The 27,627-nt window shown below is 39.2% G+C and overlaps 1 long non-coding RNA gene across 1 annotated transcript; it reads left to right on the plus strand.

Moving 5' to 3' along the window:
• Positions 1-7,562: 7,562 nt before the first annotated feature.
• Positions 7,563-26,867, plus strand: LOC142028636 (uncharacterized). The gene is made up of 3 exons (XR_012649648.1): positions 7,563-7,823; positions 25,539-25,757; positions 26,743-26,867. It is a non-coding gene; the product is annotated as an uncharacterized LOC142028636 (long non-coding RNA).
• Positions 26,868-27,627: the final 760 nt, after the last annotated feature.

The raw sequence follows: 27,627 nt of genomic DNA on the forward strand, positions 1-27,627 counted from the left end.
GAGTGGCTGGAAAGCTGCCCGGCAGAGAAAGACCTAAGGGTGCTGGCTGACAGCCGGCTGGATATGAGCCAGCAGTGTGCCCAGGTGGCCAAGAAGGCCAACGGCATCCTGGCCTGTATCAGAAATAGTGTGGCCAGCAGGAGCAGGGAGGTGGTTGTTCCCCTGTACTTGGCACTGGCGAGGCCGCACCTCGAGTACTATGTTCAGTTTTGGGCCCCTCACTACAGGAAAGACATTGAGGTGCTGGAGCATGTTCAGAGGAGGACAACCATGTTGGTGAGGGGCCTGGAGCACAAATCTTATGAGGAGCGGCTGAGGGAACTGGGGCTGTTTCGTCTAGAAAAGAGGAGGCTGAGGGGAGACCTTATCGCTCTCTACAACTACCTGAAGGGGGGTTGTAGTGAGGTGGGTGCTGGTCTCTTCTGTCAGGTGGCTGGAGATAGGACAAGAGGAAATGGCCTCAAGTTGAAGCAGGGGAGGTTTAGATTAGATATTGGGAAAAATTTTTTTACTGAGAGGGTTGTCAAACATTGGAATGGGCTGCCCAGGGAAGTGGTTGAGTCACCATCCCTGGAGGTATTCAAAAAGCAAGTGGACAGGGTACTTCAGGACATGGTTTAGTGGGCATGGTTGATGGTTGGCCTGGATGATCTTGAAGGTCTTTTCCAACCTAAATGATTCTATGATTCTATGATTCTATGAAAGCTCCTCCATCGATAAGTATAAAGCAAATATATTAGGATTTTATTCTTAACCATACTCTGTAGTCACCTGCCTTTTCTATTAACCTTGTGATAGCTTAATGTGCACACCTTTCTCTTGGCATTCAGTGTTCAGAGATGCACCTTTGATATTCTGCCTGTTTGTGTTATCTCTACTAATCAGTAGATTGATTTTTGTCTCCTTCATAATTCTCAGTCTCAGAAACAGAAATTCAGATAACTATGTTGATATTTTTTCATTGCTTCCACAATAAGAATCAATGCACACAAATAAACCTGGGTGGGAGGTATGTGTAAGTTACATATTTTACACAATATGTGCTGCGCAAATATATGTGTTTATAATTTCCCAGCATTGCATTATGCATTCTCCCTACTTTAAAAGGCTGATGAAGTCTCTTGCACAACCCACTGAGATATTCTTCTATATTTAATTTACTTCTTGGGAGCAGAGACCACTGAGAAAACAAATAGATTAGGCCTGCCCACAGATTTTTCTCATCTGAATTTTTCATAATTAACATTAGCTGTTCCAAGACTTTTATTTTTTCTTGGCAAAACAGTGTATTAGGGCAGCTGAAACCACATTCATTGCTCGTGAATGTTTCTAAGATCAGCAAACAAAGTATTACTGCAGAAAATTCCCATCTTTTATTTCTATTGACTGAAAACGAATACAGATCCAAATGAATTGCTCACATTTTGAGAATCAAAAGATGTTCCATAATGTATCTGCAGTGCTTAACTGAAAGGAAGAATATTTTGCATGTGATGTTTTTCAATGGCTAGCAGTTGCCTAAGAAGATAGACTTTATTTCTGTGACAGTTCCTAAGTAAAGTAATTTTAGATTCAGCTTCTAACAGACTGGTATTGATTTTTGCAGTGTTCAGTTTTTGAATCGCAAAACATGAGTCAGAAAGTAAGATGGATGTGTATGTACATTTTGCTGAAATTCAAGAATTCAACAGTCAGCAGAGACAGGAGGGCTTGCAATGTGAGAGCCAGTTGCCTGCATTTTAGGGTAATCTGGCCTCCATCACATATTTAGATTTAAGTGAGGTGATTGGTGGTATTGCTTGGCTATGCAATTACCCTAACAGAATAGTTGTGCTTGTACTGAGAATAGTCATGTGTGTCCTACTGAAAGGAAGTACAAATACACAGGCTTAATAATGAAAATATATTAGGAACACATATATCCCTAACCAATGTTCTCACACAAAAGATTTTGTGTATTAAACATTTGCTGACAGATAGTACATAATCTGATGCTCTCTGTGGCAAAGTTAATAATGCAAGTAGAGTAAATTGGTGCAGCTAATCACAGTTATCTCAACCAGTAAGTCCCTGATTGTGCTGAAACAGAAGAAACATAATTAATTAAATGAAAATGATAATTTTGTGTGATCGGATATGGGAGGAGTCTGTCTCTTCTGAGTGGAAGAACTTTTAGTTCCCTCTTCCAGAGAGATATCTGGAGATGCTGTAAGCTGAAGAACTCTACTAAATTGACAGACATCTGCCACCTTGCTTTTCTCTCTTCCCTTCTAATTCTGAATTTATGGAAGAGATTATGTCTACATGATTATTATTGGGATATCACTTGAAGAATAGTATATTAAAAAGTAACTTAACATCATTTATATATTGCTGGAAACATGATATGGTCTTCTACTGTTTAACTACATGGGAAAGAGTTCAATCCATTTGGAAGTCATGACTGTGCTTTCAATATAATTCAAAGTCATAGCCATAAAAAGGAATTTTTAAGTGCATGCCTAAAAATTGATTTGAGAATCTTATTTTTTCTTTGTTGTTAGTAAATCTGGCCAAACTCAGTAAAAAAATTCTATGATTGTTCACACATGTATTTCTTTCATCAAGTTTTTTAATTTGCAAACTATCAGTTCACTTTTTTCCCTTAATTCTCCAAGCATTCCCAAAGGCCCAAAACTGTACAATGACTTATTGTTTGTGATGTTGCTTTTCTCAAAATATCTCATCGTCTTAAACCCACTAATATAAAGTCTTCCATGGAATTATCCATTATTTTCATGTACTTTCTTCATAAATAAGATGAGGAAAATGAGTAAAATTGCGTATTTTTAGTATTCTGATATCATTGGACAATAAATGTCATGGAAAAACTAAGTAGTATTCTGTCTTTAATGCTAAATTTAACTTACAAAAATCTTAACGCATGTTAAATGAAATTTTGTTTGTATAACTTTACACTTTTCCATGATGACAGAAACACTCACTAAAAGCAAAAAAAGAAAGTGAAATTAACATAGGCTCATTCAAATTCTTTAATGATGTGTTATTCAAAGTTTTAAATTTATCATCTATGTTATGAGATGTACCAAAAAGTGACTTGGTCATTTTTTTCTCTATTTTTTAAAGGTACAGAGGAAATATATGTTCAGCAAAATTTGCATAGTGTTTGTCACTTTCCCAGAGATAGAATAAAATGAATCTTAAAAGGCTGAAGAGATAGACATTTTCTATCTTAATGATAAGATACAGTAAAAATTCAGTGTCTAGAATTAGAATTCCACAGTTCTTCAACATGGAAATCTTTGACAGTTCTTACAGTCTAATTGTAATATTTGTTGTTTTGCAAACACTTCTTATATGCCGCATTGTACGTTTTGTCACACAAGTATATTTATATATATATAAACCATATATATTTAGTACTCATATATATTTTTATATATGAAGTACATACACACATAGAGATTTTTTTGTTCTTAAATTCTTCATATCAATTGCTTAAGTGTTATTTTTGACAGGTTGTAACTCTTAAACAATATAAATTAACATTGCTATGCAATCATTGCATTAGCATGCAACATTCAGTAATACATCAGCATTGCATTAAGCCTTCATTACTCCCTGTATCTGTGGGAAAATTGGTTAAGAGTCCTAATGTTGATTGAGTTTTTCTGCTGGTTTTGTCCTTGGAAAAGGACCCTCATCTTACTCCTACAGTCATCATGAACCCTACACTACCAAAGAAATACATACAGTTTATAGCTTCTTATGAAGATATCACAGGTGAAAAGGCTTTTCAGATCATAGTCTAAATTTAAACTTAACCACGGAAAGTATGTCAAAGGAAGTTTGTGTTGGAGATATAAGAATTTCTGTCAGAAGATTTAAACAAAAACTTTTGAGGTCTCTAAAATGTCACAAAACCGGGAATGTAGTTAGATATTAATCTTCTTTCATTTTTTATGTTGTCTCTTTAGAATGAAAATGAACTCAGTTTCAGTCAAAATTAATATAAGTAAAATTGATGTGCATTTATCCATCTACACATATACAGAAAGTTTGTGTGCATAGTAGATAGTCCTAGTTGGCATATTGATCAAGATTATATCATCACTAAATATAATCACAGAATCATAGAGTAGTTTGGGTTGGAAGGGACTTTTAAAGGTCATCTAGTCCAACCCCCCTGCAATGAGCAGGGACATCTTCAACTAGATCGGGTTGCTCAGAGACCCGTCCAACCTGACTTTGAATGTTTCCAGGGATGGGGCATCTACCACCTCTCTGGGCAACCTGTTCCAGTGTTTCACCACCTTCATCATAAACAATTTCTTCCTTATATCTAGTCTAAATCTACCCGCTTTCAATTTAAAACCATTACCCCTTGTCCTATCTCAACAGACCCCACTAAAATGTTTGTCCCCATCTTTCTTATAAGCCCCCTTTACATACTGAAAGGCCACAATAAGGTCTCCCCAGAGCCTTCTCTTCTCCAAGCTGAACAACCCCAACTCTCTCAGCCTTTCTCCATAGGAGAGGTGCTCCAGCCCTCTGATCATTATTCCTTAATTAATTTGCTACTTTTATTGAAAAGTTAAGCAATTCACTGTCTGTGTGTAACATAACTAGTCCAAAACAATTACATACCTGTTTTGGGTTTGTGTGGCGGGGTTTTGGTAGCGGGGGAGGGGGCTGCAGGGGTGGCTCCTCTGAGAAGCTGCTAGAAGGTGCCTTGGATCCAAGTCGGACCCGCCTCTGGCTAAGGCCAACCCAGTCAGTGATGGTGGTAGCACCTCTGGGAGAATAGATTTAAGAAGGCAAACCTGCAGTGAGTAAGGGGATTGGAATGTGAGAGGAACACTGATGCAGATACCGAGGTCAGTGAAGAAGGAGGGGGAGGAGGAGCGGAGGAGGAGGGGATGCCCCTGCAGCCCGTAGTGAGATTGCAGGCTGTCCCCCCCAGCCCATGGAGGTGAGCGGGGGAGCAGATGCCCACCTGCAGCCCGTGGAGGACCCCATGGTGGGGCAGCTGGAAGCCCCTGAAGATGACCGTGACTCCATGGGAAAGCCCATGCTGGAGCAGTCAGTGACTGAAGATTGGGCTATGGAAAGGACCCACACTGGAGCAGATTATGAAGGACTGCAGCCCGTGGGACGGACCCCACGCTGGAGCAGGGGAAGATTGAAGAGTCCTCCCCCACGAGGACGAAGGAGCAGCAGAGAAAACGTGTGATGAACTGACCGTAACCCCCATTCCCTGTCCCTCTGCACTACTGGGGGGGAGGAGGTAGAGAAAACCAGGAGTGGATTTGAGCTGGGAAGTAGGGAGGGGTGGGGGAAGGTGTTTTAAGATCTGGGTTTTATTTCTCATTATCCTTGTTTTGACTTGATAGGTAGTAAATTAAGTTGATTTTGTTTTTTCCCCAAGTTGAGTCTGTTTTTTGCCCATGACCATAGGTGGTGAGTGATCCCTCCCTGTCCTTGTCTTGACCCACGAGCTTTTCTTTATATTTTCTCCTCCCCATCCCACTGGGGCTGGGGGGGAGGAGTGAGTGAGTGGCTTCGTGGTGCTTTGTTACCGGCTGGGCTTAAACCATGACAATATCAATATTCTATTTTAATAATTTCTCAAGCTATACTATTTTCCAAACTCCTGAACTGACTAAACACTCTACTATTATGCGTCAGAGGGCAGAGAAATTCTGATGCCATGAGACTATAAGTTGCTATGGATACTTTCAGTAAATGCGTATATCTGAATTTCACACCAGGTAGAGAGTAAAGCCTACCTCTAGTAGCAAAGGGGATTGGGAGGTAAAGCTTATCCTACAGTGTGTGTAAGAGACCTATAATTTCCGTTCTCATGGTGGAATATTCCTGTACTTTTGCATTGTGCTGCTTTCTTCACATACAGCAAGAAATTTGATGATCAGCATTCAGGTAGGTGACCTTAGAGTACGGAGTCAAAAAAATAATTTTGGTTGGGAATTGCTGTGTTCCTAAACTGCTGCTTCACTCTAATGTAAATAATAGAGCCAAATCCAGTGTTATGATTGCGGCATTTTGAACATTTGATCAGATGAACAATTATATTTTATTCCAACACAAACTTTGTTTCTTATTTGAGTGGGCCTTTGAATGTCACTCTGTCAGTGCCCAGCTCTCCATAGTGGTAAGCTTCAGGTAAAAGGAACCTTTGTGTCTTGGAACTTGACCTCAATTATTCCAGAAGACAAGTGTTTAAGTGCCATGGCAAAATACCACCAGAGATTAAACAGTGACAGTAAAAAAATGGAGTATTTCAGCCTGTCATATTTTTTTTGAAACACAGAAAGAATCACAAGCCTGAACTGACCCCAAAGCTCAAGTAAAATACTCTTCTATGGTATAATAGTTCAGGCTCCAGGTTTGTAGTAAAAGTGTCTAATGTAGTTGAAGGGACTTTAATTAAATAAAGATAAGATCAATCTCCAGTATCTACAAACATTCTTACAAGTACATTTTTTTTGTGAAAACCAAAGAAGGAGCACTATGCATTTTATATGACACAGAGGACTTCACTCATTGCAGATTTTTAATGGCAAAAGATGCCTTCAGGAAGAGAAAGTAAAATAAGGCAATATATAGAGAAAGTACAGAATGGGGACTTGGAGGATACACATTCAACTTCTGGTGCATTGCAACAACTTCATGCAAGTAAGTGAGTTTATTACTTTTCCTCAATGAAGATAATATGTCCCTTGCTGCCCTTAAAATGTATGGCAGGTAAAGATTTGTGTTGTCAGTCCTCTGGGACGATGTGATACCATTATTTGGATCCAACTAGCTTACATGTCTAAGCCTGACATCAAAGATTTTCACTGAAGTTAGCTGTTCATTTAGCTGAACAAATGTCAAGTCACTGCTTTTATAGTATTAGAAGATACTGATAGTGTAACTGCCTTAGGTGGGAAGAGAAGCACATGAGAGAAAACATGGATAAGCGGAATTGCTGTAGAAAAAATGAGAAGTGAAGAAGTTTGGTTAATAAAGAAATATGTCTGTTACAGATTGGAAATACATTGTGCTGGGAAGAAACATTCCTCAGGAATCTAAACAGAGTTGTGGGCCTTAATATGTATGTAAGCCATATCAAAGAGTTTTCAATGTTTTATCATATGAAATTAAAAGCAATTTGACATTCTTTTGTCACGTTTATTACAAGATTAGGCACTCCACCTATAGAATAATTATTTTTAAAATGGAAATGTCTTGAAAATGTTAAACTAGTCTGGTTTTGTTTGGGAAAAGTAATTTTCAATGTGAAATATTGATGAAACCTGAATATATTAATGAAATATTTTAGTATTACGGAGCTATGTTTTTCTTTAAAGAAGTGTTGTTTCATTTTTCTCTAGTTCTTCCTTCTGACTTGTCTTGGTAAGACCAGGATACATGGCTAATGCTGCTTCAAAAACACTTTCTTTTTATCCCAAAAGATACCTTCAGGAAGAGAAAATATAATTAATGTAGTGTTCGCTACATATCTAGGTGCTGCGACTAGATCACTGGTTGGCCCGGACCAAGGAAAGAGACAGATAACACACACAGTGTGAGCGCCAACTTCCGCCTTTTATTGCGCAGCTAATTCCTTTTATACGAACAAGGGGAGGCGGGATTACAGATGCGTCATAGGGCTGCGACTAACCCTCCATCTTTCCGTGACATCGCGAGATCTTCCGAACGCCGTTCCCTACAATTAAGACAATGTATAGAGAAAAAGCAGAACTGGGACTTGGAGGATACAGATTTGACTTTCAGTGCCTTGCAACACCTTCCTGCAAGTAAGTAAGTTTAAATATTGCTTCTCCTCAATGAAGAGAATATGTCCCTATCTCACTACCTTTAAAATGCAATACATCATCACAAATTGTTGCTTTTTAACAAATAATTTTCTCTTTCCCACCGCTGGTCTTAAACTAGAGACTTCGATAACACAGAAAAGGGTATGGAAATAATTTTCATAGCTCTGTTTAGTTAAGTCAAGAGATTTTGTTTTATTAATCATCCCCGCTGATGACGTTAATATTGAAATAACCAGCTTGAGGAATTGGATCAGTCTTGATCTTATTTGACTTACTATAGTTAATTTACAGATGAAATCAACAGAGTTAAAATCTCTTAAAGGTGTCACCCACAATTTCTAAAAAGATGATATGATCTGCTTAAAAGGGCAGACATGGGACTTTGATCAAGTCTGTTTTTTCACTTTCCAGCTGAAAGTCAGGAGTCTATTTGCTGCATTCAGCCAAATGGTACTTTATTTCAGGTTGTATTAGTATGATTTCTCTGCATTTACTATTAGCCATACATTCACATCACATAACTGGAGTCTTTATCTAAAGAATTGGTAACATCTATTCTGTGGTTATGGAATTACAGAATGGAAATAAGGGTCAAAGTGATCAAACTGCTAAGCTGGACAAGTTGCCCTCTCTAGCTCATATGGAACAGATGTCCCTCCAGGTGATCTAAATACAGGAGTGGGTAAAATTGAATTGTCATTTAATTAACAGGTCCTTCAAAACCATGGAAATAAATAAATGTCCTACCTTATCCAATCCTATTACTCCTTTATAAATTTTCACATCAGACACTGTCCTTCTTGGCTGAAGAGTGAATGTGGGTTGGTTATGTAATATATGGCTTATTTTCTGTCATAACTTGAGACGTTGCATTCTTTTGGATTTGGAATATGTGGATGAAATATAACAGAGGTCAGGAGGTGACCCTTCACTGCCCAATGGGTTTGTATTTTCTATATTTCTGCTTAGAATTAGGGTGAAGCACCCAAAGATAGTGATGTATGAGGGGAAACTAAGAAACAGCCGATGAGCATAAGGAAACTTGGAAGATAGGGAATGAGAAGAAAAGGTAAAATAATAAAAATGCTTTTCTAGGGGAAGGAAAGAGTAATGACAAAGGAAGCTTACATTCATTCGATCATATTTCTATTGATAGAAACTTAAGAGATATGTGGCAGAGAGAAAAGTACCATTACTGGGAGAGAGTTTAGGTGGGAGAAAATGTCTTCTACTGAAACTGTAGATTCAGTGTAAGTGGGAATAGTCAAGTTCTTCAGCTGAGAGGATGGCATAAGGGCAAATAAAAAGAACAAATTTTGTGGGAGAAATAATCCTTGCTGTCACAATAATTGGTGTCATAATTTCTGTAGCACAACTTTGAAAATGCAGGCAGGAAGGAAGCAGGAATTGTAGGTTAGAGGGTGGCCATTGGCAGGGTAGATAACATCTCAGGAGGGAGTCAAAGGTGGAAGGAAGCCTTGAGGGTGCCTGTGGTCATGGCAATAGAGAGATAAGAGATCTGATGTCCAATCCTGTGTTCTGATGGTCAACACGCCCTGCAAAACTGGGTGGAAGGACTGAGCACTAGAGAGGGGATGTTCAGCAACACCTGAGAGAGAAGGAGCAGGAAGGAGGACAAGTCGTGTTTGGTGAAGATCATGTAAATTAGGGGCCTTGTTACTAACAGCAAATTGCTAACATCAATATCTCCAAACACATGGTTCTTTGGGCTTATGTTGACGTTACAAGCTGGCTCACATTCTTATTTCTGAGACCTTACGACCTAGTAATGGCTTCCATCTTCTAACCCAGTGAACACTCTTGTCACTATCAAAATAACAGCTTTGTTCCTCTGGGAGGCAAGTGTTGGCTGTGTCTGGTTTTGAGGTAAACCACTAGGAAATCTTAGATAATTCAAGTCTTAAACCAGAAAGTAAACAAATTTTGTAGGATGGATTTGAATGGAGAATATGGTAGAGATGTAGGCAAATATAACATTATCTATAGGCTGTCTCCTATGGTCTTAACAAGGTGAAGAAAGGATTGTTGTATTGTTCTAACAAGATGCTTAGTTGTTTGCTGTCCTCTTGAGCCTTGTAGTTACCCCCAATAAAATGGTAACCAGACAACAGACCTCATCAGTGAAATCTGGATCTTTTCTACTCCTAGGCCACATCTTTGCTATTTACTTTGTGTATTGTGCCAGATTGAACCCTTTAGGAGGAATTTTACATCCTGCTTCTTTTACTGGAAGCAATATTTCAAGGAGTTCCTTTACAATAAATGAACCTTGAAGGTGTAAGTACTGTTTTTTATAAGACCAGAGTTTTTATAGCAGTGGGTAAAGGTATGTTCACATTTCTACTACAAACTTCATTTTGGAAGGGCTTGTAAATCTGCTACTATAGTATTCTCATTTGAGGAAAAAAGGCTGGGATACCAGATAGTGCTTGTATTCACTAGACTTTTGTATTTGAACTAACTGAAAGGGCCTTTTTCTCTAAAGGTGCCTGCTTAATTAGATAATTACACAGTAAACTGTAATGGTTACTTTAATTTCATCAGAATATTAATACGCTGGGAGCTGGAGCTATTCTTTGAACCCTGGAGGCAATTTCTGCGATCTAGAGTACTGGCAAATGGACAAGTCATAAGGGAGATATTTGCAGTGGTGCTGCCTGTATTCTATCTCTTGAGTGAATATATTTGTTCCTTTTTTGTTGAAAAGGAGTTTGGCATGATAGGCTGTCAGTCCAATAGCTTTTAGGCGAGACTGGCCCTTTTTGGACACCATGCACAGCTGCATTTTCTTGATGACAGTAGAAAACCAAGAAATCTTCTTCCACGAGAGGAGTAGGGAGATGGATAATAGCTCATCCTACTCTCTGGGTGCAAACAGCAGTTCATGTTGTACTGTCCTAAGGTGTGTGCTCTTCCTGTGCCCTAAAGAATACTGAGCACATGGAATTGTACACAATTCTGACCTCCTTTCCCCACTGCTCTAAGACAACATTGTTTGACTAGACCAGTGAATTATATAGTAGTCACCAATGCACTAAGTGTGAATAATTCAAGATGGATTGAATTTTAAATTACTGAGAGTAATAGAAGATAGATGGAAGATAGATGAGCAGAGGTGGGGTGCAAGTCAAACCCATGGCACCAAGGTACCAAACCTGAGGCAAAGGGAATACCAAGCATTTAATTGCTTTTGCTGTGCCAAGGGTGATGTATGTCTTCAACTATCATATGGGCAAGAGCAGCCAAGGGAAAGGAGATACAGGCAATACAGAAAAAGATGCATGTGGTATACAGAGCAATCCATGCTTAAGGAGGCAAAATAGCTCCTGTCTCATGACAGATGTCTAGTGTGTCCCCTCAGTGTTGCTCCTCCCAACAGATTTCAGAAACTGTCCAGCGTTTCAGGACTAAAGGGGAAGGCAAGTGACCTCTTCCTGGCACTGTTGATTTGTCCTTGCCAGATAAAACATTTTTTAGTGTTTTTCCCCAAGTGGAGGCCAAAAAAAGCACCTTTTTCAAAAAAATCCAAAGTTTGGACAGTTGTTACTTCTAACTCTCAGTAAAAGGGATACAAGACACGTTTTTTGGGGGATTTTTTTTGATTAGAGATATTGTTACCTTCTCTTATTTCTACTTACTTAAGTAGTATCAGTTTACTCCAGTTTACTTATCTTAAAAAAGCATGATGAAGTATGTCAATATAGCAAAACCAGAAAGCATCTTTAATAGTGTATTAGTGAGTCTAACATTCTGTACAGTGTGCAGGACACTAATAAAATGTGTTCCTTTCATCATATATCACTAACAAACATCAGAATAAAATAAATGAAATAATAAAATCCAGATGTCCCCAGAAGAACACAACAGATTCAAAGGCTAAATCCAGGCACAAGCTTTCAAAAAACTTGAAGGCTAGGAGACCTGCAAGCACTGCTTCTAGTTAATATCTTTCATATTATCTGAAGTGTTGGCTTTGGATTTTGATTGCCCCACCTCTTCTTCAAAAAGAGAAAATGCAAACAAAACCCCCTACACTATCACAGAAGGCCATAGAGATTTATTTTTTTATAACCCATTGTAATTCTGAAACATTTCAGTAATTTAAAGCAGCTAAGTCAGCCTAGACATTTTTCCTCCTACAAATCTTGAACTTCAGAGCTCTCTGCCTTAGAAGCAATAATTCTATTTGCTGTAATAAGTTTTATGGCCACATTTCTAAAGAAAGTAATAGCCACATTTATAAGAGGATAAATATGTTAGTGTCAAATCAATAACTGCAGTTTTCTGTATAGCTGCTTAAAATAAAGATATTAATCTTGTGGTTGTGAAAAAGAGGCACATATTTTTACAAAATACTTAATATGTCTTGATTTGAATAATGACCTTAAATCAGTTCATATATTCCTATGTGTATGTATTTTTAGCACACAATTATAAAATTCCTTTTACTATTAGATACTATTTAGGTTATTTTTAGGTATTCTAATACTTTGGAATACTGACCTTTCAAATCTTTAGATTTTAAAGAAGCAGTAGACATAAGGACTGTATTATTTAAGCACTGTAGCCTTTGAGGCATCCATAGTACAACAGTGTTATAATCTTTGAGATCAAAAGGCTGGCAGTTCTGGAGTAAGTACATCCCTCGTGGATTAATTATAATGAAATTACTCATTTGAAACACTATACTAGAGCTTTGACAGTATCCAAGCTGCAGTAAAAATTTCATGTGAGCTTTCTTTACACTGGAAGATATGCTGCAGTGGCAAAAGATGTTTTATTTATAGCAACCCTGTCTATACAGGAAAGGGAAGAGCTACTGCTCACATTTTGAGAGCCAGTATTTTTACTGTAGCATGTAGTTATCCTTCAGCTACATTACAGCTTTGATGCTTAAAATAGATACACATCATAGGAAGAATAAAAATGCACTTAGCTGTTATCTTCATAGCCCTCAACTTTGAAAGATCTCTTGAAATCTGGAAATTCCCCTTTTAAATATTATTAGAGACATTTTTAGTTTCAGAAGTGAAAGGGGAAACAATATCTGAAAAGGAGAATAGCTAGGCTTTCTGAAACATAATCCAGAGAATAGTGGCATTCTTGAAGATTCCCCAATCTGATCAAGTTGTTGGGAATTGCATCAGATGCAAGTGTACATGTAAGCAAGGCTAGTAGATCTGCGGGTTCACATGGAGACTTCTTGTCTTTATGGCTAGAGTCTGTGTTCCTAATTTCCAATGCAGTAGAAGTCCAGCTTAGCCTGTTTTATATGAGGTTGTTTAAGCAACTCAGCAAAAGTTCAAGAGAAAAAACGCAGAGCTTGTCCAAACAAAACACCTACTAGTATAGTCCATGGATTGAGCTGAATGTTTCAAGCAGTTAAGGGGAGCACAGGACTTGAACTGGATAGACCAGAATTAGTATGCTGGAAATAATTGTTGAAGAAGTACCAGAACAAACTACTCCATTTTTCTGCCTTTTGAGTTCTCTTCTCCCACCTTGACTTGATTTGTGGTTTGAAAAGGTTAATTCCTCTGCCGTCTCTTGGACTATACAACTCCCTGGGCTCTTATCCCACTCAACTAAGGATGACTACCACCAAGCTGCAAAGAGGAACCAGGTGACAAGACTATGTAGCCAAAGAAGAAAACATTTGAAGAACAGCTGATACATGAGAGTTATGCCATCCTTGACGTGTTGTTGTCTTTATTCTGCCCCCTTTTGTTTTTTAAATGAGGGGAGGGTATGTTGTTTCATTCTTTTACCTACCCTAGGTAGGGTCTAGGTTAACTAATCAAGAGAGCATCTTGTGACTGAAAGTGGAGCAGAGCAGGGGTCAAAGCAGACTTGTCATTAGTGCAGATTTGCTAGCTCAGGCAACATGGCTGTGCTGTGCTGTCCCTCCAGCAGTGAGTTCACACCAGAGGTCAGAGGCCATACCAGACCACTGACACCAGAAAGAGGACCTTCATCATCTTCGAGTCTTCTTTTCTTCCATTTAGCATAATTTTTGTCTTATTTTCCTCAAGGGAAATAACTTGACTTTACAACAGGCATGCTGGTTAATCCCAAACTCTCTAAAGGATAGTATTAACTGTTTAAAGTCTCACATGGGACTTCTTCCTTAGAAGATCTCTACACAGCTAAGGGTGAAGATCAGCAAAAATACAAAAAGGAAAAAAAAATACTTAATGGGAAGTTGCTTTTTGAAAGGTTGCTGTAGACAGAGCCTCTAGGCCTTGTTTAATGTTAGTACAAAGGTACTTTCTCTCTGGATTCTTTGGATGCATTTATTCTGTCCAGGCTAACACACGACCACCTGAGGTAGATCAGATTTCAGGGCTAGAGATCAGGTAGGGACAGTGAACCTTTTTGTTAACATGAATCATTACATTAAAATGGGTGAAATAAATACATTCAATTCCCAAATATCTTCTATAGTTTTTGCCCTTCAATTGCTTTCCATGAACTCCATGTAAGCTAAAGTGCCTTTTCTGAGCGTTAGGAGCAACGGATGATTGGAGTGAGACTGTCATAAAGACTGTATCTACTAAAAATGGTATTTCTACTGATGAACTTAAAGGGTATCATAAAGCACATTTTTACAGTTGAAAAGATTGGGGTGTCAAATGTGAGGTGACAATACAATATACAAAGGTGACCCTGCTCCTTAGTGAGAGAGATGGGAATTAAAGGAAGATCTACAGACTTCACAAGACAAGAGGTTTCTGTGCTATATTAACCTGTGCAATACCAGTACTTGTGTTCATATTATAATTAGTGCTGAAGCCTCAGGGCTGTATTGCAGCATCTCTCTCTCTCTCTAATTATAATCTCCTTGGTTGTGCTAGAATCTCTGACAATGTCTGTAATTCCGTTGACAAGAATTTAGAGGCTGATGGAGAGAGAGTTTGTGCCAGCGATGTTCAGATTTCTCATACTGTTCATTTAAAAAATGAACTATGATTATAGAAATTTGGAGGTTCCAGCTGAGTGGTGGGTAGGCCATTAGATTGTATGTTTCTTATGGCTGGAAATGAAAAATGAATTTCACTTTGAGCAGGTTTGAATCTATGTTTATTTTAAATAGTAATGGGACACTTTAGGTAAACTAAATAAGCAGTCCTGGAATTATTGACGAGCTTCCAGAACTACAAGCAAATGTCAACAATGAGTATGAGACAGAAAATATAGTTCAGATTATAAAGGATTTCAGGAGGGCTCAATTTCTATAATTCCAGTTTAAATACAAGGAAACTCTAAATTCTTTCCAACCTCAATTATGTCTATCCCACTGATCCTACCTATACTTCTATCAATTTCAATCCCTAAATCACTTCTCTCCCACCAGCCACTTGTCAGTTAACCATAAGCAATGGAGAGCTTTCCTTAAGTTTCCTTACATTTGTGAGCATCAACATTACTATATAAGGTATGTTGTCTGTAACATCAACTTAAACAGCCTGTAGTTTTGACAGAAATCCCAGCAGATTAACTATGATTTATGTAAGAAGAAAAATTCCATATAATCGTGGAGGATTAGTTGAGATGAGCAAACAAATTTGACTAATTTTGAAACCCAAATGAGCATACTCAGCTGTGGCTGTACCTCCATGAAACTGTCATTGTCTTCCTCTTGGAAGTACCAATTGTTCTACAGCTTTATTCAAGATTTCTAGGTGGCTTCTAAGGCAATATTGATGGTTCAGTGAACCATCTACTATTGTTTTACTTCAAAGGAAAGCAATAAAATAATCCCAGACCCTGTGATCTTCTGATAGTCTAGGAACCTCTGCTGAATAAATGTACTGCCAAACCATTATTAAAGTCACTTTGAAAAATTGATCTATTGGAAACAGTATTCTGTAGTGGAAGTTCAGCTTAGTACATCATGATCCCTGTGGGAAAACCATCAGTGGGTTTTGCCAACACAAGTTCTTGGCTGGCTTGTTAAATGCCAAAATGACATTTGTTTTCTGGGTAATAAAACTGAAAAAAACCCAGATTTGTTCTCCATAACATGCTTAGGAATCAAATTAAATCATTCTACAGCAACTGTATGATGGTTAACAATTTTGAGGTACAACTTACTAGTTTAGAACAATAGTAACTTGTACACAGTCTTCCTGCGAACAAGCACATTATCCACTTGTTTTATTTAAAGCGGTTCTAAGCTTGTTTTAAAGCCAAAAGACACCTAATTTTTCCCAGTACTATCAACTCCTCCTCCCCCATGCAACAAGACAGATCAGCCTAGGACTTAAACTTTATTTCTATGTGATTTTGATAAGTGGATTCTGAGAGTTATGCAGAGGGAATTTTAAACCATTGCTTCATGGAGAACAGTGTAGAAACATCTCAGAAAGCGCTTAGCTGGCTCATTCATGGTGGAGTGCTGCAGTATGTGAACAAGGGACTTGTTAAGGTCCAGAAGTAGTAGACTCATTACCACAGAAGTTTGTCTAAGCCTTGCCTGCTATGGTCCTGTGTAAAAAGAAGCTTAAAGTTCTTTACAACCTGATCCAGTACATGGAATTTCAGACAAGACATTGTTGTAAGAACATTTCTTAGCTTAAAATTAATTTATGCCAATGAAGAATAAGCACAAGAAGTTCCCATTCCAATTGGCTGTCCCAGAACTGATTTAATGTGTCTCAGTATTGTTGGTAAAATTTAATATTGTGATAGTCTGGGGGAAAAGGGCAAGGGAAAATACACACCTGGGAGAGTTAGTGGAAGCTCTGGATTTAGTGAGCATTCAGGGCTTCAAGGAGGAGAATGGAAGCCAATCCCTTTTCTCTCTCCCTCAATTATTAGAATGATTTCTGTTCAGGATTCAGTATCCCCCTCTACTTCCTGTGTAGCTATCTCCTTTTTCACATAGCTATCTTCCCTCTCACCCCTTTCAATTAATGTGCAAGAACACCCCTCCAACTCTCTTTCATTTGCTTCCCAATTTGCTGTAAAGAGACAAGGGATAAATTCTGTTTATTGTTTTACTAGAGAGAGGGGGCAAGATAAAAAAACAGAAGAGAGGACATTCCTACATATTCCCTTGCTAACAGGGTAAGTAGAAATCTAGTCAGGTGGTAAGTTAAAGGACAATCAAAGTCAGCTTTCCTACAGGTAAAGAAAGTCTGCCATGCCCTCCTGTCTTCTCTGTGCTGCTGGTTTGAAGTTTGGGCACAAATAATAACAGTTTAGGAAGTGACTGATGAATGAGACTCATAATTTGATGGATGTTGCTGCACTTTGAGTGAAAGAGAAACAATACCTCAGGACAGCTTGATTCAGCTGCTGCTGCTTTTGACTAACTGGGTCCATGGTGAAGGTGGATGAACGCTTGTAGCTGGCTTAGGGCTGGTGCAAACATTTGTTTTATGGCTGTTGTTGTTCTTGAACATTAATCGAAATAAATACAGTGACAAATGGCATATTTTTGCTAGAATAATTACATGCCCACTAGTCCGTATTGTACTGACGACACTGTCAAGGTAAGCACAGCTTCATAAGCACAGCTGTGGAGATAGTACAAAAAGCGTAGGTAGAACAAGCATTTTTGCAAAGGATCTGAGTGTAAGGAAACTATCTGTTTAACGCTGCTAAGAAGCTTATCTAGCATACTGAAGTCCCAGCCTCTAACCAGTGTATTTAGCTGTCATATTCAAACACAGAGTTTTTAATCTCTGTTCAGGGCTTTGCAAAGGGAGTTGAATTCCAGTAGAGCCATACTGACACCAGGAGGTTATCAGCATTACTGGTCAAAGATGTTTGACCGTGGGAGTATTAACATGTCTCACAAAAGCTTTTTAAAAGTGCAATCAGTAAACAAAAAAAGGGACAAAGAAGACTTGAAGTGTCCACTTTCATTGCAGAAACACGTTTTTATCTGATGTTCTATTTTCAGGATAGGTATCCTTCTCTCCTCGGGGTTTTAGCTGAAGGCTTTGCAGCTAACCCTGCATTCAATATAACTATGAGAATGAGGACTACACCTTTCCTTTGATAGTCATAATAAGGTGGGAGGTATTAATGGAAAAATCTCTGCAAGAATAAATTCGAGGATCCATTCAAACAAAGGAAATGTGCATGTCTGAAATTCTAAGTAATAAAATATTATGGAGAGGTGGTTCTCACTTCCAAGACTTTTTTCTCCCCTGTTAATTAAGGTGTGCTGCAACTGGCTAACTTTTAGGACACCTGTCAAGCCATTGTTTCTGTTGCTTCCTCTTACAAAAGCAGGAGAGATCAGTTGAAACAATTATGAAATTGGAGCTCTGCACCACTACAAACCCTGTTTTAGAAATAAAGATGGCACAGCAGATGCCTCTGGTGGTACACACTAGCCAAAAAGTCAGCTACACAGAAAATAACTGGCATTTGCAGAGGCAAGTGGTCAACTATTCAGACCCCTTGAAGACCAAAGCAGCAACTGCCAATCAAGAAAACAAAATTAGAAAATGAAATGTATAAATTTATGAGATGGACAGAAGCCCTTTGGAATTTAGGGGAAAGTCAGCTTTTTACCTGGGGGATCTCTTTTTTGCATACAAAAACCCCCTTAAATATAGGATTTTATATTTTGGGTTTGAACACAACCAAAGCCTCAGGAAATCATCCTGGATTTCTTTGTTTAGAATCATAAGTGTGGGGCTATGATATCTTCTTTAATATCACGTGCATCTAACTCTGTCCTGATCAACGATAATCTGGGCAGTAATTCTGAGTTCTTAAGCAGCAGAGTAGATGACAATACAAATCTGTTTCAGGTCATGAAGCCTCAGCTAACTAGACTTTGCAGGGTAAATCAAAGAATATAAATCAGTATTACAGCTGTTTGTTGTGGGTAGAGGCTATTGGACTTAGTGATAAGCCTAAATATTGTTCTGATGCACCAAATTCAACTGTAAGTTGATTAATGTGTCATACAGGGCTTAAAGCATTTTCTCAATGATGACTTGGTTGTGTCTTTGAATACTGGCTTGTAAAAATATGGTACCTTCTTTGGTGTTGCACACTCCAAAGTATTGCTAGGCATTATGACCCTATTTTTTTGGTGAGTAAGTTGAAATTGCTGTTTCACCTGGAGTTAAATTAGGAAAGACATCTGAATGTCAAGTAGCTTTGTTGGTTGTTGCAGGCAATAAATGCGAACTATTAGTATCTGTCAAAGACATGGGGATACAGAAGGGGCAGACAGTATATGTACTCTGCTTTTATTGAAATGACGGTATGTTTTTGGTGTGGACACTTGCACTGAAGTGCAGACTCTGTGCAATTATATAGCCCTAATTCCAGCATAGTATAATTTCGGAGCATTTGTGCTTCCTAACAATTTTCTCCTGGGATTTAATTGCAACCACTAGCCCGAAACCTTCCACGGGACTGCCACTAGGTGGTGAAGTCGGCTAACAGTTTGCAAGAGAAGTGCCCTTTCCTGCGTGGGGAGTGGATTCCTCCGAAGGCTGGGTGACACTGGCTGGCTCAGCAGGGAAGGGAACCCGCAGAACTGGGGCTGGTTCTCCCCGAAAGAGTAAGTCCAGCCTGCATGGGAAGCCAACGTGAGCCTGCTGCTTGAATAGGCTTAAGCTGTACAAAATGAAACTTCAGCTTCCAGTTATGTATTCTGCACTTTTTCTCTGATTATTTGAGAGACTCTAAACTCCTTGCATGAAATTAATCATAATTTAAATTCTAGTAGGGAAGTGAAAAGGAGTTTTGAAGTAAGAGTACTTCTCTCTCTCACTGAAATCTCTCTTACATTTAAAATCTGCACTGTAAGATTCCTGTCCACAATTTCTCTCATTAAAAAAAAAATACAAATAAACAAATAGAAGAGCTGGTTAATTCCACACACAAAACTAAATGCTAGCTGCTTTTTCTAAACTGTCCAAACTTTTTAATTTTTAGAGAGAGCTAAACTTTTAATTACTCCCCCATCCCCACCCTACCACACCCAAATTACTTCCTCTTCCATACCCCTGTATTTGTCAAAAAGTGGTTACAACAAATCTGTGGAAAAGAGAACAATTTTGAATTTTATGTGTTTGGGGGGAGTGCAACGCGGGAAAGGCGAATGTAGGTGGAGAGGCTTAATTGTCAGTGTTGTGTAGAAACATTTCCATCCTTCAGCATTGTTAAGTTAACAGTTGGACTGAATGATCTTAAGGGTCTTTTCCAACCTAAATGAGTCCATGAAACTCCCAGTGTGCTTTAGACACCACCTTTCCTTTTCAAGTTTCGCAAGTATTTAACAAGAAACCTATCTATTTTCATTTTTAATCATAACTAGAATGAGTACCCAAACTACACTTTTTGACAGAACAAGCTTTGGGAAAACATAGCAGTGTTTAACATGAAAAAAAGTGAGAATTAAGCTTCAGATTTGGTTTTAGGAGAGCTAGAATTTTCTAAATTTTGGCTAATTGCAGAAATATTTGCACGACTGGGTGAGCAGTAGCACAAAATAGAAAAAGCAGATATTTTTACTGCCTAAAAGATTAATCTTATAAAGTGTGATAGGCTTGTAAGGGAAGCAACAATATTTTGAGAATAAACTGTATTTAAATATTTCCTTCTAGGCTATAGTTCATTGTACTTATCTGATAAACTCACGGGACAAAATCCTAATTGTAAACTTTATTTCCCCTCCTGTATTTTGTGATACTTCATTCACACCATTTTATATATATATATGTATAGTGCCTTTTCCCATCTCAAATGAAAAAGCTAAAACTTGTTTTCAAAACTAAACCCCAGTTCTGCCAGAGGACAGTAGAGTGGCATCTAATATGCAAAGTCCTCTGAGAATTTGGGGGGAAAAATGTGTGCTGTCTTTTTTGTTTATTTGTTCCATTTGTATTTTATAAATCTGAAAAGTGAAATAAAAAGAAAAAAACCTTGATGGATTTTTAAATTTTTATTGGCACAAAAATATGTCATCAATAAACAAGGATTTACATAGAAAAATACAGTAACATTCAAATTCATCAAACAATATATTCTCTGTGTATATATAAAAATAACTGAAAAGAACCCAAAAAATCAGAGAAAGAGCCAAGGCCAAATTTGAAACATGTAAACTATTGGGAGAGAAGGAAAACATGAGCTGGGAAAAACAGAGGTGAGTGATCTATAAGAAGAAAAAAATGAACTATGGTAAATCTCATATTACATATGCATGTGTCCTGGTTTCAGCCGGGATAGAGTTAACTGTCTTCCCAGTAGCTGGTACAGTGCTATGTTTTGAGTTCAGTATGCGAAGAATGTTGATAACACTGATGTTTTCAGTTGTTGCTCAGTAGTGTTTAGACTAAAGTCAAGGATTTTTCAGCTTCTCATGCCCAGCCAGAGAGAAAGCTGGAGGGGCACAAGAAGTTGGCACAGGACACAGCCAGGGCACCTGACCCAAACTGGCCAACGGTGTATTCCATACCATGGGACGTCCCATCTAGTATAGGAATGGGGAAGTGGGGGTGGGGAATCGCCACTCAGGGACTAGCTGGGTGTTGGTCAGTGGGTGGTGAGCAATTGCCCTGCGCATCATTTGTACATTCCAATCCTTTTATTACTACTGTTGTCATTTTATTAGTGTTATCATTATCATTATTAGTTTCTTCTTTCCTGTTCTATTAAACCGTTCTTATCTCAACCCACGGGTTTTGCTTCTTTTCCCGATTTTCTCCCCCATCCCACTGGATGGGGGGGAGTGAGTGAGCAGCTGTGTGGTGTTTAGTTGCTGGCTGGGGTTAAACCACGACAGTCCATTTTTTGGCCCCCAATGTGGGGCACGAAGGGTTGAGATAATGACAAACCTGACCAGAGCTTGTTAAAACAAATCTGTTATAAGCATTCATTATATTGGTCTAATAGTCGCTGGTCATTATGTTGATTTATGTGTTCCTAGAGTTGTTGCTCTGTTTTTTAAAGTTCTGTTATGTATCACCTTGCTTGCTGTATGTAGTTCCTCTTCTGCTGCTTATCATCTGTGGGAGGTGGATTAAGGTTTTCACTTTGATGTATTGTATAACACTGGTTTATGGTATGATAAAGTCGTCAGCTGTGGGATTAATCCGGTACTTGCACTCAGCATTGTCACCTTTATACTCCGGAAGCCATCTGTGGGAAACTATTAACAATTACACCATTTACCTTTCCTCCATGGAAAACCAGCCTATGAGTGGGGTACCTTTCTTCCCCTCTCCTTTCTCCTTCAGTCCAGTTACAATGGTGTTTGAGAATTTTGAAAAATTTGAATACTCCTGGGCTGTTGGGACTAGCACGGTCCTAGCCCTACTGCTAGTAATTAGCATGCTTCTGAATGTGGTTCAGCTCTCATTTAAGGTTAAACAACTATTTAAGAAGATCACCCAGAGATGTGCCCCAAGGCTGGATAATTATGAGTGGCAGGGTGTGTGGGGTAGTATGGGCAAGTACCTAGAAAAGTGGGTACCTCCAATGTTTTGGAAATTCACCCCTGAACAAGTCCAGAATCCAGAAGAACTAGTAAGATATTTGGAAAAGGTATGCTGTTACCCTGGCAGGTCCAGAGAGATACAAATCACTGCAACGTGCTGGGGCCTGGCCCATGCCTATTGAGCCCTGTTCGACACCATTCAGTTCCCTCAAGGGGAAGAGAAGGTCTCTGGACCTAACAACAAAATTATGAGCACCGCGGCCACCCAAACCTCGGCAACGGGTGCTGCGGCCTCTCCAGCCCCGGCAACGAGCATTGTGGCCACCCAGACCTTGGCGACAGACACTGCGACCCCTCCAGCCCCGGTGACGAGAACTCGGGCTACTCAAACCTCAGCAACAGGCACTGCAGTCCCTCCAGCCCCGGCAATGAGCACAGCAGCTACCCAAACCTCGGCGACAGACACTGCGGTTATCCAAAACCTGGCGAGCGATACTGCAACTGAACCAGCGGACCAACCTGCACCAGTATCAGTTGCCCCCGTACATAAAAAGAAATATACAAAAAAATCCGTTCACTTAGCAAAGGATGAAGATGAACCAGGGCCGTCACGCGAACCGGAGGAAGAGGCAGAACCAGAGGTAATAACCTGGTCCCTATCCTTGAGTGAGCTGCGGGATTTGTGAAAAGATTTTGGCTGCCATATAGGTGAGCATATTATCACCTGGGTCCTCCGATGCTGGAACAATGGGGCTAATAGCTTGGAATTAGAAGGTAGGGAAGCCAAGCAGCTGGGATCGCTTGCCAGGGAAGGTGGCATTGACAAAGCAATTGAAAGAGGGACACAAGCCATCAACCTCTGGAGGCAACTCCTGTCAAGTGTGAAGGAAAGGTACCCCTTTAAGGAAGATGTTATATGTCAATCAAGCAAGTGGACCACCATGGAAAGAAGTATCCAATATCTGAGGGAATTAGCTGTGCTAGAGACTATTCATCATGACCCGGACAACCCACAATTACCCAAAGATCCAGACGAAGTCCAACGCACACGACCCATGTGGCGGAAGTTTGTATGGAGTGCACCATCGTCCTATGCCAACTCACTGGCAATAATGACCTGGAAAGATGAAGAGGCACTGACAGTGGATGAAGTGGCTCACCAACTCCGTCAATACGAAGAAAATCTCTCCTCCTCCCTACAAGCCTGCATTTCAGCTGTGGAGAAGCTGTCCGAGGATTTCCAGCAATTCAAAGAGGATATGTCCTACTCCACACGTGTAAGGACCAATGTCTCAGCTATTAAGAGTGAGTGTTCCTCTGCCCAAGAGAGAGAATATAGAAGGTACACACCACGAGGTGCCCTGTGGTTTTACCTATGTGATCAAGGAGAGGACATGAGGAAATGGGATGGAAAACCTACCTCGGTCCTAAATGCACGGGTACGTGAGCTGTGAGGAAAAACCACTACAAAAGGGGATTCTACCAGGAAAAATGCCGCTCCAGTTTCCAAACAGAATAGAAGGGCTGATCTTATTTCTGATCCTCTTGAAGGGAACTCTGAGCCAATTTTACGAGAAGTGAATACTGGATACTCTGACCAGAATTAGAGGGGCCCTGCCTCCAGCCAGGTGGAGGAAAGGGATAACCGGGTCTATTGGACTGTGTGGATTCGATGGCCTGGCACGTCAGACCCACAGGAGTATAAGGCTCTAGTAGACACCGGTGCACTGTGCACTCTAATGCCATCCAGTTATAAAGGGACAGAATCCATTTGTATTTCTGGTGTGACAGGGGGATCCCAAGAGTTAACTGTATTGGAAGGTGAAGTAAGCCTAACTGGAAATGAATGGCAGAAACACTCCATTGTGACTGGTCCAGAGGCTCTGTGTATCCTTGACATAGACTATCTCAGGAGGGGGTATTTTAAGGACCCGAAGAAGTATCGATGGGCTTTCGGTATAGCTGCCTTGGAGACGGAGGGCACTGAACAGCTGTCTACCCTGCCTGGTCTCTCTCAAGACCCACCAGTTGTGGGGTTGCTGAAGGTTGAAGAACAACAAGTGCCAATTGCTACCACGATGGTGCACTGGCGGCAATATCGCACCAACCGAGACTCTGATTCCCATCCACAAGTTGATTCGCCAACTGGAGAGCCAAGAAGTGATCAGCAAAACTCACTCACCCTTTAATAGTCCCATATGGCCAGTGCGAAAGTCTAATGAAATAACCCATGCTGCTGCTGAATTATATTTTTTATTCATGTTTTTTATTTTTACAGTTGTTTTCTATCAAAAACACAGAGACTGAAATAAGTTCCACTGCTGCTGCTGTTAGCTTGTAGAAGAAATGCAGAAAAGCTTTTCTGGTCCCGCCACTGTGGCAGACAGGATGGCTGTCAAACTTTGTTATACAGAAAGCTGCCTAGCCCTGGCTGAATTTCAGCCAAAGTGATTTTTACATTTGAGATAAGCTGTGGGTAAACAGCAGGCAAAATACCACAGCCTTTCCATGTGTCAAGCATCTCCTCTGAAAAACAACCTTCCCAGCTACTACTACTTCTTCCCAAATTTATCTGGGCATAGCCAAGTTACACAGTCTTAAACCTGTGTGACATTTGTGTGTTGTGGTGAAAAGGCGTTCATATACCTAAGAGATGAGCAGTTATTTGTATTAGACTCTGTACATTTTGTAATTATTAAAGCAATTCTTCTCAAGTGCTAAATCCTGTTGCATATAACTCTCAGGAAAACTTTAAAATGTTGATGGCAGGTTGGAAATGGAATGCTTGACTCACAGTTCCGTGCTTAAAACAAATGAGCAAACAAAAAAGCCCCCACAGTTTCCCAACCCATGTTGATAAATTGTTCGAAAGAGCAGAAAATGTAGACAATGCTACAGTAGGTTTTTAGGTTTTGGTAAGGAAGGGGGCAATAGTTACATCCATTGTACTTCTTAAGCCTATTTTTTGTCTTAAATGATGTAAACGTTTTGTTTTATAGTTTTCTTAGGTCTAAATGAAGGAAACATACTTTTGCCGGTCTTCCTTCATGTCACCTGAGGTATATATGCAGGATTTACATCTCCAGCGTTACTGGGGATCATGCCCTCACTCTCATGAACACTTGCAGCCACAGGGTGGAGAACTTGTCTAACAAACTATCTCATTATGACCAAGTGAAAATCAATCCAACTGTACTTTGCTGGCTGGGCAAATTTGTCTAATACAGGTCATATATTAGGCTTTTCTTTTCCAGCGGTCAACGTGGTTCAATTTCCAGCTAGGACATAATTTGCACAATAAACTGAAGTTGAAATTAATACTAAGAAACAAGCTGTACTGGGCTTCAGAAAAATCCATTAAGCTGTCTGCATTAGAGGAAGAAGCTGACCAATGGAGTTGAAGCACATTTGTTATGCTGTAAGGAGAAAGTTTCAGACAAATATCACAGGAACCAGGATGACACTCCAATAAGGTAACTTTAGGTTTAATCTTAGCTGCAAATAAGAATATTATTATTATGATTTATTTGTAGTACTATCTTGTCTAAAGGACTCAAATGAGATCAGAGCCCCACTGTGCTAAACACTGTGCACTTGTACCCAGGAGAAGACTGTACCTTCCCAGCAGAGCTTATTTTTCAGGTAGATAAAAGTAAGAATTGTCTGGAAGATCAAAGAACAAAGCAGGGTGGTCCAAAATCACAGAGTTGGTCATTGACAAATCTAAGGACAGAACCCAGCTTTCTAATATTTGGTCTTGTCTTCTTGTTACATCACAGCTTCCATGATATTATGACTTAAATGTATCATTTTGTTAAATGCTATTTCAAAACAGAGCTGGCACATCAGAGTTTGGGGCCATACTAAGTAAAGATTTTGAATGGTGACAAAATAGTTCAGGAGGGAGGGGGGACTTTTTTTTCTTTTTCTGGAGAAAGACATAGGTTTAGCTAAAACAGAAAGCAAATTTCCAGCTCCCATCCTTTCAAAAGCAAGGGGAATATACAATGGTATCCAGAGGAAAATTTGTTACTGCTAGTGAGCTATAAAACAGAAGTCAGCTCTACCCAGGAAAAAGAAAATGCTTTTCTTTCATGAAATCAAACTGCTTTTCCTGTGTGTATTCTGCAAAAAGGTTAAATTTCAAGGGAAACATTTTCATCAGGTTATTGAGTGGAGTGATATGATATCTGATACAATGCAGAGAGTTCTGTGAAACAGGGCAGATCCCTGGGGTTCTAGTGGACCCTGCTAAGAACTAGATACCTTGTAAATTATTACTTTTACTTTTTAAATATGGGTGACACGATACTCTCTGGATGTTACTTATAATGATCTTCTTTATATCGAGTCAGAATATTTCTATCACAAAAATCTTTGTCACAAAAAATGTCATATCATTGAAGAGACTAAATTATTAATACAGGATGTTCTTGTTTATATACTTATCTGATTTAGAAAGATGGAAGTTATTCTGGGATAGATTGCATCAGCTTTACTCCTGTTAAACACTAACTTCTGCTGCAGACCATCTCAGTGGTAAACAAGAGCAAAGTACTATGGAAAAAATTATGGACCTGGCAATATCAGTGGCAAAAAACTTTGAATGGAGTTTGAAGAGCTGCAAATTCCATCATTCATTATAGATAATATGAACTGGCTTTCTGTGGGTGCCTATGCCATATGTCTTGGCTTCCTTATACAAGTGTATGCTTTAAAAAAAGCATTACCCAATTAACCATTTACTTGCTAGCCATCTAGCTGGACAAGGATCCTATTGGTAATGATTATTCAAACAACAAGATTGTGTAAGTAGCAAATTGGCTGAATATTCAAACTATTTTTGTGTCTGAAGAAACCAATAAAAAATCATAATCAAATAAAAGTTTCTCTGTTCTTCCTCATTCAAATCAGAAACTAAATTATTTCAGGTTGTGCTAACCATGATATTTGTATTAGGATATCCAAAGAGAAAAGCATAATTACAGACATGCTGTATTACTGGTGGAACTAATGTTGCCCTTTTACCTAATAGTCCAGGGAGATTCAAATAATTTTCCCAGAAGCTGGTAATCAAATTCCTCCTCCTTCTGAGAGAAGTAGATATCCTGTATGTCACGCTGTAGTTGCTGATTTTATATGGCATTCTCTCATATGAGAGGTGTTGAAGTTCCTGTATCAATATTTAAATATTCATTGACCCTAGAATAAAACCCCCATATATTTTCAGTGCCCAGTGGCCAGAATACCCATCTGAGCCTTAGGAAAGCTGTGCTGCATTCACTGCTCTGTGAGGTGGAACAGTTCAGGAAAACTCCTGATATGGCATTTAGAGCTCTGTCC

This window comes from Buteo buteo, chromosome 2, assembly GCF_964188355.1.
Source record: "Buteo buteo chromosome 2, bButBut1.hap1.1, whole genome shotgun sequence".
In the NCBI taxonomy this organism is placed as follows: Eukaryota; Metazoa; Chordata; class Aves; order Accipitriformes; family Accipitridae; genus Buteo; species Buteo buteo.